The sequence below is a fragment of the Symphalangus syndactylus genome, chromosome 14 (assembly GCF_028878055.3).
Source record: "Symphalangus syndactylus isolate Jambi chromosome 14, NHGRI_mSymSyn1-v2.1_pri, whole genome shotgun sequence".
Classification (NCBI taxonomy): Eukaryota; Metazoa; Chordata; class Mammalia; order Primates; family Hylobatidae; genus Symphalangus; species Symphalangus syndactylus.
In genome coordinates, this window is record NC_072436.2 from 54,071,128 (window position 1) to 54,079,135 (window position 8,008).

General features: G+C 47.2%; 1 protein-coding gene across 1 annotated transcript in view; it reads right to left on the minus strand.

Moving 5' to 3' along the window:
• VWA3B (von Willebrand factor A domain containing 3B) overlaps positions 1–7,724 on the minus strand; it is a 236,738-nt gene extending 229,014 nt beyond the window's left edge. The window contains exons 1-3 of the mRNA XM_063617639.1: positions 7,525–7,724; positions 2,717–2,874; positions 833–1,020 (exon numbers count right to left, since the gene is read on the minus strand). The gene's annotated coding sequence lies outside the window, so the exon portion shown is untranslated. The remainder of the gene's footprint in view (positions 1–832; positions 1,021–2,716; positions 2,875–7,524) is intronic.
• Between the last annotated feature and the right edge of the window lie 284 nt (positions 7,725–8,008).

Consider the following 8,008-nt stretch of genomic DNA (forward strand, 5'->3'; position numbering starts at 1 on the left):
TGAAGTAATGGGAGCTGTCTGTGAAGCCTTGCAGCAGTACAGCCCAGGTAATTTGCTGAGCCTAATGGGTGTCAGGGTCAGTCTAAGTGAAAGCAAAGAGAGGCTGGGACGAGGGGTGCAGGGGAATAGTGAAAAAAGCATCTTTAAGATTGAGAACTGAATAGTGAGTTGTGGAGGAAGGTATTGAGGACAAAAGAGTGTACGGGTTGGGCACCACAGGATGGATAGGCAAAACAATTTGGTTGATAAGGCGCAGATCCCGAACTAATCTGTAAGACTTGTCCGGTTTTTGGACAGGTAAAATGGGGGAATTGTAAGGAGAGTTATAGGTTTTAGAAGCCCATGCTGTAGCAGGTGAGTGATAACAGGCTTTAATCCTTTTAAAGCGTGCTGTGGGATGGGATATTGGCGTTGAACGGGGTAAGGTTTTAATGGATGGTAACGGGCATGTGATCGGTTGCCAGGGAAGTAGTAGAGATGTCCCATACTTGTGGGTTAAGGTGGGGGGATACGAGAGGAAGATGCGAAGGAGGCTTTGGGTGGGGGAGAAGGGCAGCAATGAGATGCGGCTGTAGTCCAGGAATAGTCAGGGAAGCAGATAATTTGGTTAAAATATCTCGGCCTAATAAGCGAACTGGGCAGGTGGGGATAACTAAAAAAGAGTGCTTAAAAGAGTGTTGTCCAAGTTGGCACCAGACTGGGGGAGTCTTCAGGGGTTTAGAAGCCTGGCCGTCAATACCCACAACAGTTATGGAGGCAAGGGAAACAGGCCCTTGAAAAGAAGCTAATGTGGAGTGGGTAGCCTCCATATTGACTAAGGGGACGGACTTACCTTCCACTGTGAGAGTTACCCGAAGCTCGGCGTCCGTGATGGTCTATCGGGCTTCCGAGGCAATCGGGCAGCGTCAGTCTTCAGCCGCTAAGCCAAGAAGGAGTCAGTCAGAGAGCCTTGGGCCAGAGTTCCAGGGGCTCTGGGAGTGGCTGCCAGGCGAGCTGGGCAGTCTGATTTCCAGTGGGTCCCTGCACAGATGGGACATGGCTTGGGAGGAATCCCGGGCTGTGGGCATTCCTTGGCCCAGCGGCCAGATTTCTGGCACTTGAAGCAAGATCCTGATGGAAGTCTTGTAGGAATGCTTGACTGCTGCGGCTTAGGCATTTTGAAGTTCTCGTACGCTGGAGGTGTGGCTGGGTTTTGTCTCACAGCAGAGGCAAGTAATTGTAACTCAGAAATGCGTTGCCGTCTGGCTGCTTCCTCTCTATTATTGTACACCTTGAAGGCGAGGTTGATTAATTCCTGTTGTGGGGTTTGAGGGCCAGATTCTAATTTTTGGAGTTTTATTTAATGTCGGGAGCAGATTGGGTAATAAAATGTATATTGAGAATAAGACGGCCTTTTGACTTTTTAGGGTCTACGGCTGTAAAGCGTCTCAGGGTTGCTGCCAAACAAGCCATGAACTGGGCTGGATTTTTATATTTGATGAAAAAGAGCCTAAACGCTATCTGATTTGGGGTAAAGAAAAAGGAGCATTAGCCTTGACTATGCCTTTAGCTCCAGCCACCTTTTTAAGAGTAAATTGCTGGGCAGGTAGGGGAGGGCTAGTCATGGAACAGAACTGTAAGCCGGACCCGGTGTGAGGAGGGAAGGTGATAAAAGGATTATAGGGTGGAGGAGCAGAGGCTGAGGAAAAATTGGGACCTAGCTCAGCCTGGCGAGGAGGGGAGAGGTCAGATGGGTCTGTAGAAAAGGAAGATTAGAAAGACTCAGCGACGCTTGGGGTTGGGATTGAGGGGACAGGCGGGAGGGAAAGGAGGAAGATTTGGGACGAGTTGCATTGGGCACAGAGACTAGGAAGGGACTACTGTGTGAAAGAATGCCTGGATGTCAGGCACCTCAGGCCATTTGCCCATTTTACGATGAGAATTATTTAGATCTTGAAGGATGGAAAAATTGAAAGTGCCATTTTCCTGCTATTTGGAACTGCTGTCGAGTTTGTATTGGGGTCAAGTGGCGTTGCAGAAGAAAATAAGACGCTTAGATTTTAGGTCAGGTGAGAGTTGAAGAGGTTTTAAGTTCTTAAGAACACAGGCTAAGGGAGAAGGAGGAGGAATGGAAGGTAGAAGGTTGCCCATAGTGAAGGAAGCAAGCCCAGAGAAAAGAGTAGAGACACGGAGGGAAGGGGTTCAGGGGTTCTTACCCTCCAGAAAAGTGGGAAAGGGGTTGGGGCATGGAAATAAGGGATTGGGGCACAGAGATAAGAGGTTGGGTTACTTGCCCCTCCTCTAGAGAAGCAGGACTTGCCGCTAAGAGTGAAGGAGAAGCGGTTGGGGGTTTCTTGCACCCCAGAAAGGTGGAGAAAGGGTAGAGACATGGAGAGAAGGGGTTGGGGTACTTGCCCCTACCCCAGAAAAGCAGGACTTGCCGCTAAGGGTGAAGGACCAAGGCAGGCGTCCCTGCGTGGTCTGACACCTCTGAAACGTGGGTGAGTAATCAGAGAGGTGTCCCTGCAATGATTAAACACCAAGGGAAGGCTGCCTTCCCTAGTCCATGACCAGCGCCGGAGTTTTGGGTCCACGGATAAAACGTGTCTCCTTTGTCTCTACCAGAAAATGAAAGGAATTGAAATTAAAAGAAGGGAGAGATTGAAGAGTGGAAAGGAGAAAGTGGTTGAGGGACAGTGAGAGAGGTTGGAGAAGAGAGTAAAAAGAGGCCGCTTACCAGATTTGAAATTGGTGAGATGTTTCTTGGGCTGGTTGGTCTGAGGACCTGAGGTCTTAGGTGGATCTTTCTCACGGAGCAAAGAGCAGGAGGACAGGGGATTGATCTCCCAAGGGAGGTCCCCCGATCCGAATCACGGCACCAAATTTCATGCGCGTCTGTGTGAAGAGACCACCAAACAGGCTTTGTGTGAGCCACATGGCTGTTTATTTCACCTGGGTGCAGGCGGGCTGAGTCTGAAAAGAGAGTCAGCCTCTTTCCCTATTTCTAAAACTTTAACTGTATTTCCTAAAAGTTTCACTGTCATGACATGGAAATTCAGTCAAACACAAAAATCAGTTGGACCAAGTCAGGGAGGTTTTATAAAAAGGAGTTAGAGAGGCTGAGGCAGGAGAATGGCGTGAACCCGGGAGGCGGAGCTTGCAGTGAGCCGAGATCGCGCCACTGCACTCCAGCCTGGGCGACAGAGCGAGACTCCGTCTCAAAAAAAAAAAAAAAAAAAAAAAAAAAAGGAGTTAGAAGTATTATCATTAGCAAGCACTTATTTAACATCATGTTATGTGCAATTTACATTTAATCCTTATAATAACCTCATGAGGTAGATACTACTCTTATTTTCATTTTACAGATGAGGAAACCAAGACAGAGAGGGGTTAATTAATTTGTCCACAATCTTACAACTGGTAAGGGGTGGAGTTAAGATTCTAAACCAGGCCATTCAGCTCCAGGATCTGTGTTCTGTGATCTTTAGTGTAATAGAAGCAATGCAACAACTTCCATTTGTTGGTCCTTTTATATGCACTAGCTCACAGCTTCTTCATAACCATATCCGTTACTCATTATTAACACACCACTTACATTTGAGGAATCGGAAGCTTCGAGGATTTAAAGAACTTGCTCACAGGTTCTGCCACAGCCAGTAAGTGAGAAAAGCAGGAGTCAAAGCCATGTCTTAACCACTCTGCTATCTTTACAATTAACCTCCTCCAGCCAGGTCTTATGGGACAAGGCAATCTGCATTCCAGTAGGACTGCCTTCTAGTAGGGCCCTAGTTCCTCCTCCGGAACGCTAATCTTTATTCTCAGAGCTCAGACTCAATAAGCTTCTTGGCTTATCACTCTCAAACTTTTAAAGATAATGAGGCTGGAGGCAGTGGCTCATGCCTGTAATCACAGCACGTTGAGAAGATTGCTTGAGCCCAGGAGTTTGAGACTACCCTGAGCAACATAGTGGAGGACTCATCTCTGCTAAATTTTGTTTTTAATTAGCCAGGCATGGTAGTGCATGCCTGTAGTCCCAGCTACTCGAGAGGCTGCAGCAGGAGGATTGCTTGAGCCCAGGAGTTCGAGGTTGCAATGAGCTCTAATTGCACCACTGCACTCCAGCCTGGGCAACAGAGCGAGAACTTGCCTTTTCAAAAACTTTCCATTTCAAAAAAAAAAAAAAGATAACAATTTCCATTTCAAGGTTTATGTGAATTTGTATTATCCACATATGTTGAGTTGCAAAGGTATACAAATTATTATTGGTGAAGATCTGGCCTTCTTTCTACAAAGGCTCAATTTGATGAGAATGTTACAATATTACTTGGAGAGCATCACGTAGGAGTGGAAAAGTTTAGAATCAAAACTCAGTGTAAGCCCATTCTGCCACTTTAAGGTGATTCCACCTCTCTAGGGTAGTAATACCACCTGCACACCCTAACTCTCAGGGCTATTCAAGGAACAACTGTGCTAATGTATAAGTTATGCATGGATAAGCACTTTATATATTGGAAACAGCTATGTGCAAATAAATGATCTAAAAGTCATGGTTCTTTAGTCATTGTATTTTGTTTCACGAGACCCACTTTCATCCCAAGCACTTTTTATCCCCAAGTCTCCAATCATATTGAGCTAGAAAGTTTAGAATCACAGAACATGAAAACAAAGGCAGACTAATATGCCTCAACTTGTTTTTGAGGATCTGTCCACAAAGACTGGAGCTGAAAGTCTTTTAAATTTGGTCAATTGTTCCAAGAAACAAGAAAGGGAAGCTCAGAAGAAATTTTTTTCTTTACTATTTCATCATTTCCAGTTAATTTTTCTCTTCCCTGAAACACACCCACCTCCTACAATATTCTTGCTGAAGGGAGTACTAGGTTTAAAAGGGAGCACTTTTACATAAACTGCCCTAGTAAGATTTTGTAAAGTGGATTTGGGAACCTTAAAGAGGGGTTCAGAATAGTCACAGGTGTTGTTTTTAAGCTAAAGGGACATGTTTTTGATCCCAAAAAAAGGCAATCAAAACTTCTCCAGCATAGCTAAGGTACACGCACGCCCCAGTCCCTTTCACACTCATATGACTTTTTAAAAAATTAATTTTTAAAAAAAGTGTAATTGGCTCTACTGGATCTGAGAACCTGTACAGTTCAGTCTGATTCAGATCTTACCTCCAGGGTTTTGTAGCCTGAGAATATTTGTATTGTCTGAAATACAAATGGAATATTTGTATTGTCTGGAAAAAAAAAAAAAACGAAGGAAAGTGGGAAAGGGAGAAAAGCCATCTCCCAACAGAAGGAACTGTTCCACTCAAGTGGGATAGGAACTGTTCTGTCAGAGCAAGGAAGCCTGCTGCTAACAAAGGAGCCCCCTTCTCCCCACCCCACCCCCACTAACCCGCCTGCTTTCCCACCTCCAGGTTGGTCTCAGATGGCTCTCCTATTTGGGTTCTTAGCCTGCAAGGCTCATTTCAAATGCCGCCTCTGCCATTAAGCCTCCCCGAAACCCCTTCACAACCTTCTGCAGCCCTTCCCTGGGAAAACCCTAACTTTTGCTATGATGCTTCATCACTAAGGTCTTGGGCACTTCAGGCTTGTCCTCACTAGACTTAAAGACAGTTCAATGACTACGGAGATGACAAACTACAGGAAGATTCTCAGCACAGGGCCTCATATGCAGCAGGCACTTTGTGTGAGAGTTGAGATGAATAAAACTGATCACTCAGAGCTACTAAGAGAATCCTGATTTTGTTCAAAGAAGGCAAATATCCACAGTGTTAATAAGGCTAATATCAGGAAATGGCTCTTTTTAAAAAGGGATATATTGGCCGGGCACGGTGGCTCACTCCTGTAATGCTCCCCTTAAAGTGCCAAAGTGCCCCCTTGGCACTTTGGGAGGCCAAGGCGGGTGGATCACCTGAGGTCAGGAGTTTGAGACCAGCCTGGCCAACATGGTGAAACCTCATCTCTACTAAAAATACAAAAATTAGCCGGGCATGGTAACACACGCATGTAATCCCAGCTACTAGGGAGGCTGAGGCAGGAGAATTGCTTGAATCCAGAGGGCGGAGAGGTTGCAGTAAGCCAAGATTGCACCACCGCACTCCAGCCTGGGCGACAGGGTGAGACCCTGTCTCAAAAAAAAAAATAAAGAGGGATATATTATTTTCTGATAAAACTATGCTATTTATTTATTTATTTACTATTATTCAGCATTTCCTCAGCTGAGGTTATTATAAATTGGGGAACCAAGGAACCCAGAAGTCAGAAACAACAACATACCGGAGTTGAGCATTGCCCTATGTTTTAGAGGCCATCCCAAGAACCATACATAGAGTTTGAATAGGAAAGTATTTCCTTAGAAGAAGGAGGAAGTGTAAAAGGAAAAACAAGGAAGTGAAAGTCTAAGCTGAAGATGTGGGCAGGCAAAGCTTTGGGGAAAATAGAAAGGTTAAGCTGGCAACAGTACCAGGGCCCCAGCTACCGGAAGCGGATGCTCCTGGGCTGCCCTGGGCGACAGTCTTGTGAAGTTGGCATGCCCTCAGAGAAAAGGTCCTACGTGCTCAGAGGTTCAGGGACAGTGCAGGGTTGAGAGTCCATTAATCCAGTTTAGACATTCAGTAAGCTTCTAGCTACTTTATTATCAACACTCCAAACTTCCTATACCCCTGTTAGTTTCTGAAAAAGAAGTCTGGGCTAGGTGGATATATATCTTGTGATTTAGGTGAATTTGTGAACGATGATTGTTTCAGGAAGAAAGGAAACTGGGACGAAGCTTCATGATGGATCCTGATGTAACTCTTCCCCAGAAACCCTTAAACCTCCTCCCATTTTTTCTGCCCTTAAGGGACAAGGCTTGGCTGTGATCGTTGGTTCAAACAATGTAGACAGAGACAAGGATATTGAAACGGACTGTCCCACGGTTGAGAAAATAGTCATGAAGACAAAATCTGAGAATAATTGGAGTGCCTTAGGAGGAAGGTCATTGCTGAGAAGAAACAGAGGGCTTCCAAGAAAATGAAAGGAAAAGTTCCACCAAATAGAAACTCAATCTACTTATTAAGTCTTATTCCCATATAAGGAGGGTGAAAGAAAGTGATATGATTGTGAAACCATGTAAGTGTTGCTTTGGCTTTTAAACTATATATATTTATCATAATGTACAGGAAATGTGTTTCTTCTGGTTCCTGTGTTCCCTCCAAAACCCAGGTGGCCTTCATCACCTTGAACTGCTGGCCTATGGCATAGACAGAAACTAGGAAAGCCGCTTTTCCACCAGAGCGGCAGGGCGTGGGCTCGGGTGAGGTGTGATGGAAAGAGCTCTAGAGTAGGAGGGGTCGGTACTTTGACCCTCGGCTTGCCCCGGGTAGCGGACGATTAAGTGGGCCAGGGCAAGTCACCGAGCTTTCCTGGTACTGTTTCCGCATCTGTAAAGTGGACGTGTAGTCCAGCTCGGAAATGGCATTTTTCCAAGACCTCCCTAGGCCGCTTGTTGGAAGGCTCGGCACCTCGGGGGCTCTGGCGCGGCAGGGATCGCTCTCACACTTACTAGGCAATATGTCGGGTGGAAGACGTGGCGGCTCCCGCTCAGCAGCCACCCTCCCATCCTCCCGGGCCCGCCTGACCCGAGAGGGCGGGCGAGGTAAGCATCCCGCTGGTCGATAAGGCAGTGATTCCGGCGGGCGAAGGCTGCGCGCCGGGGGCGAAGGATTCCAGCTGTTCTAGGTCTCTGTGACCGGCGCCTCTGGTTCTGAGTGCGGTCTGTTGACGACGCCGTCTCCGCGGTTGCCTGGACACGGCCAATCACAGCGCGGCTCCCGGAGCCAGCCCCGCCCACAGAGCGCGCCCTCGCTGGGGCGATGGCGCGGACCGTGGCCAAGGGGGCGGGGCGCCGAGGCGGTCACCGAGCCAGGTGCGGAAAGCCGGGGTCCGGAACCACCTGGGCAGGGACGACCTCCACCCCAGACCCCCAAGCAGAGGCCACGCTAGAGGGACAGGGCGAATGGCGTTGCCCCTTGCGCCTACTGTCAGTG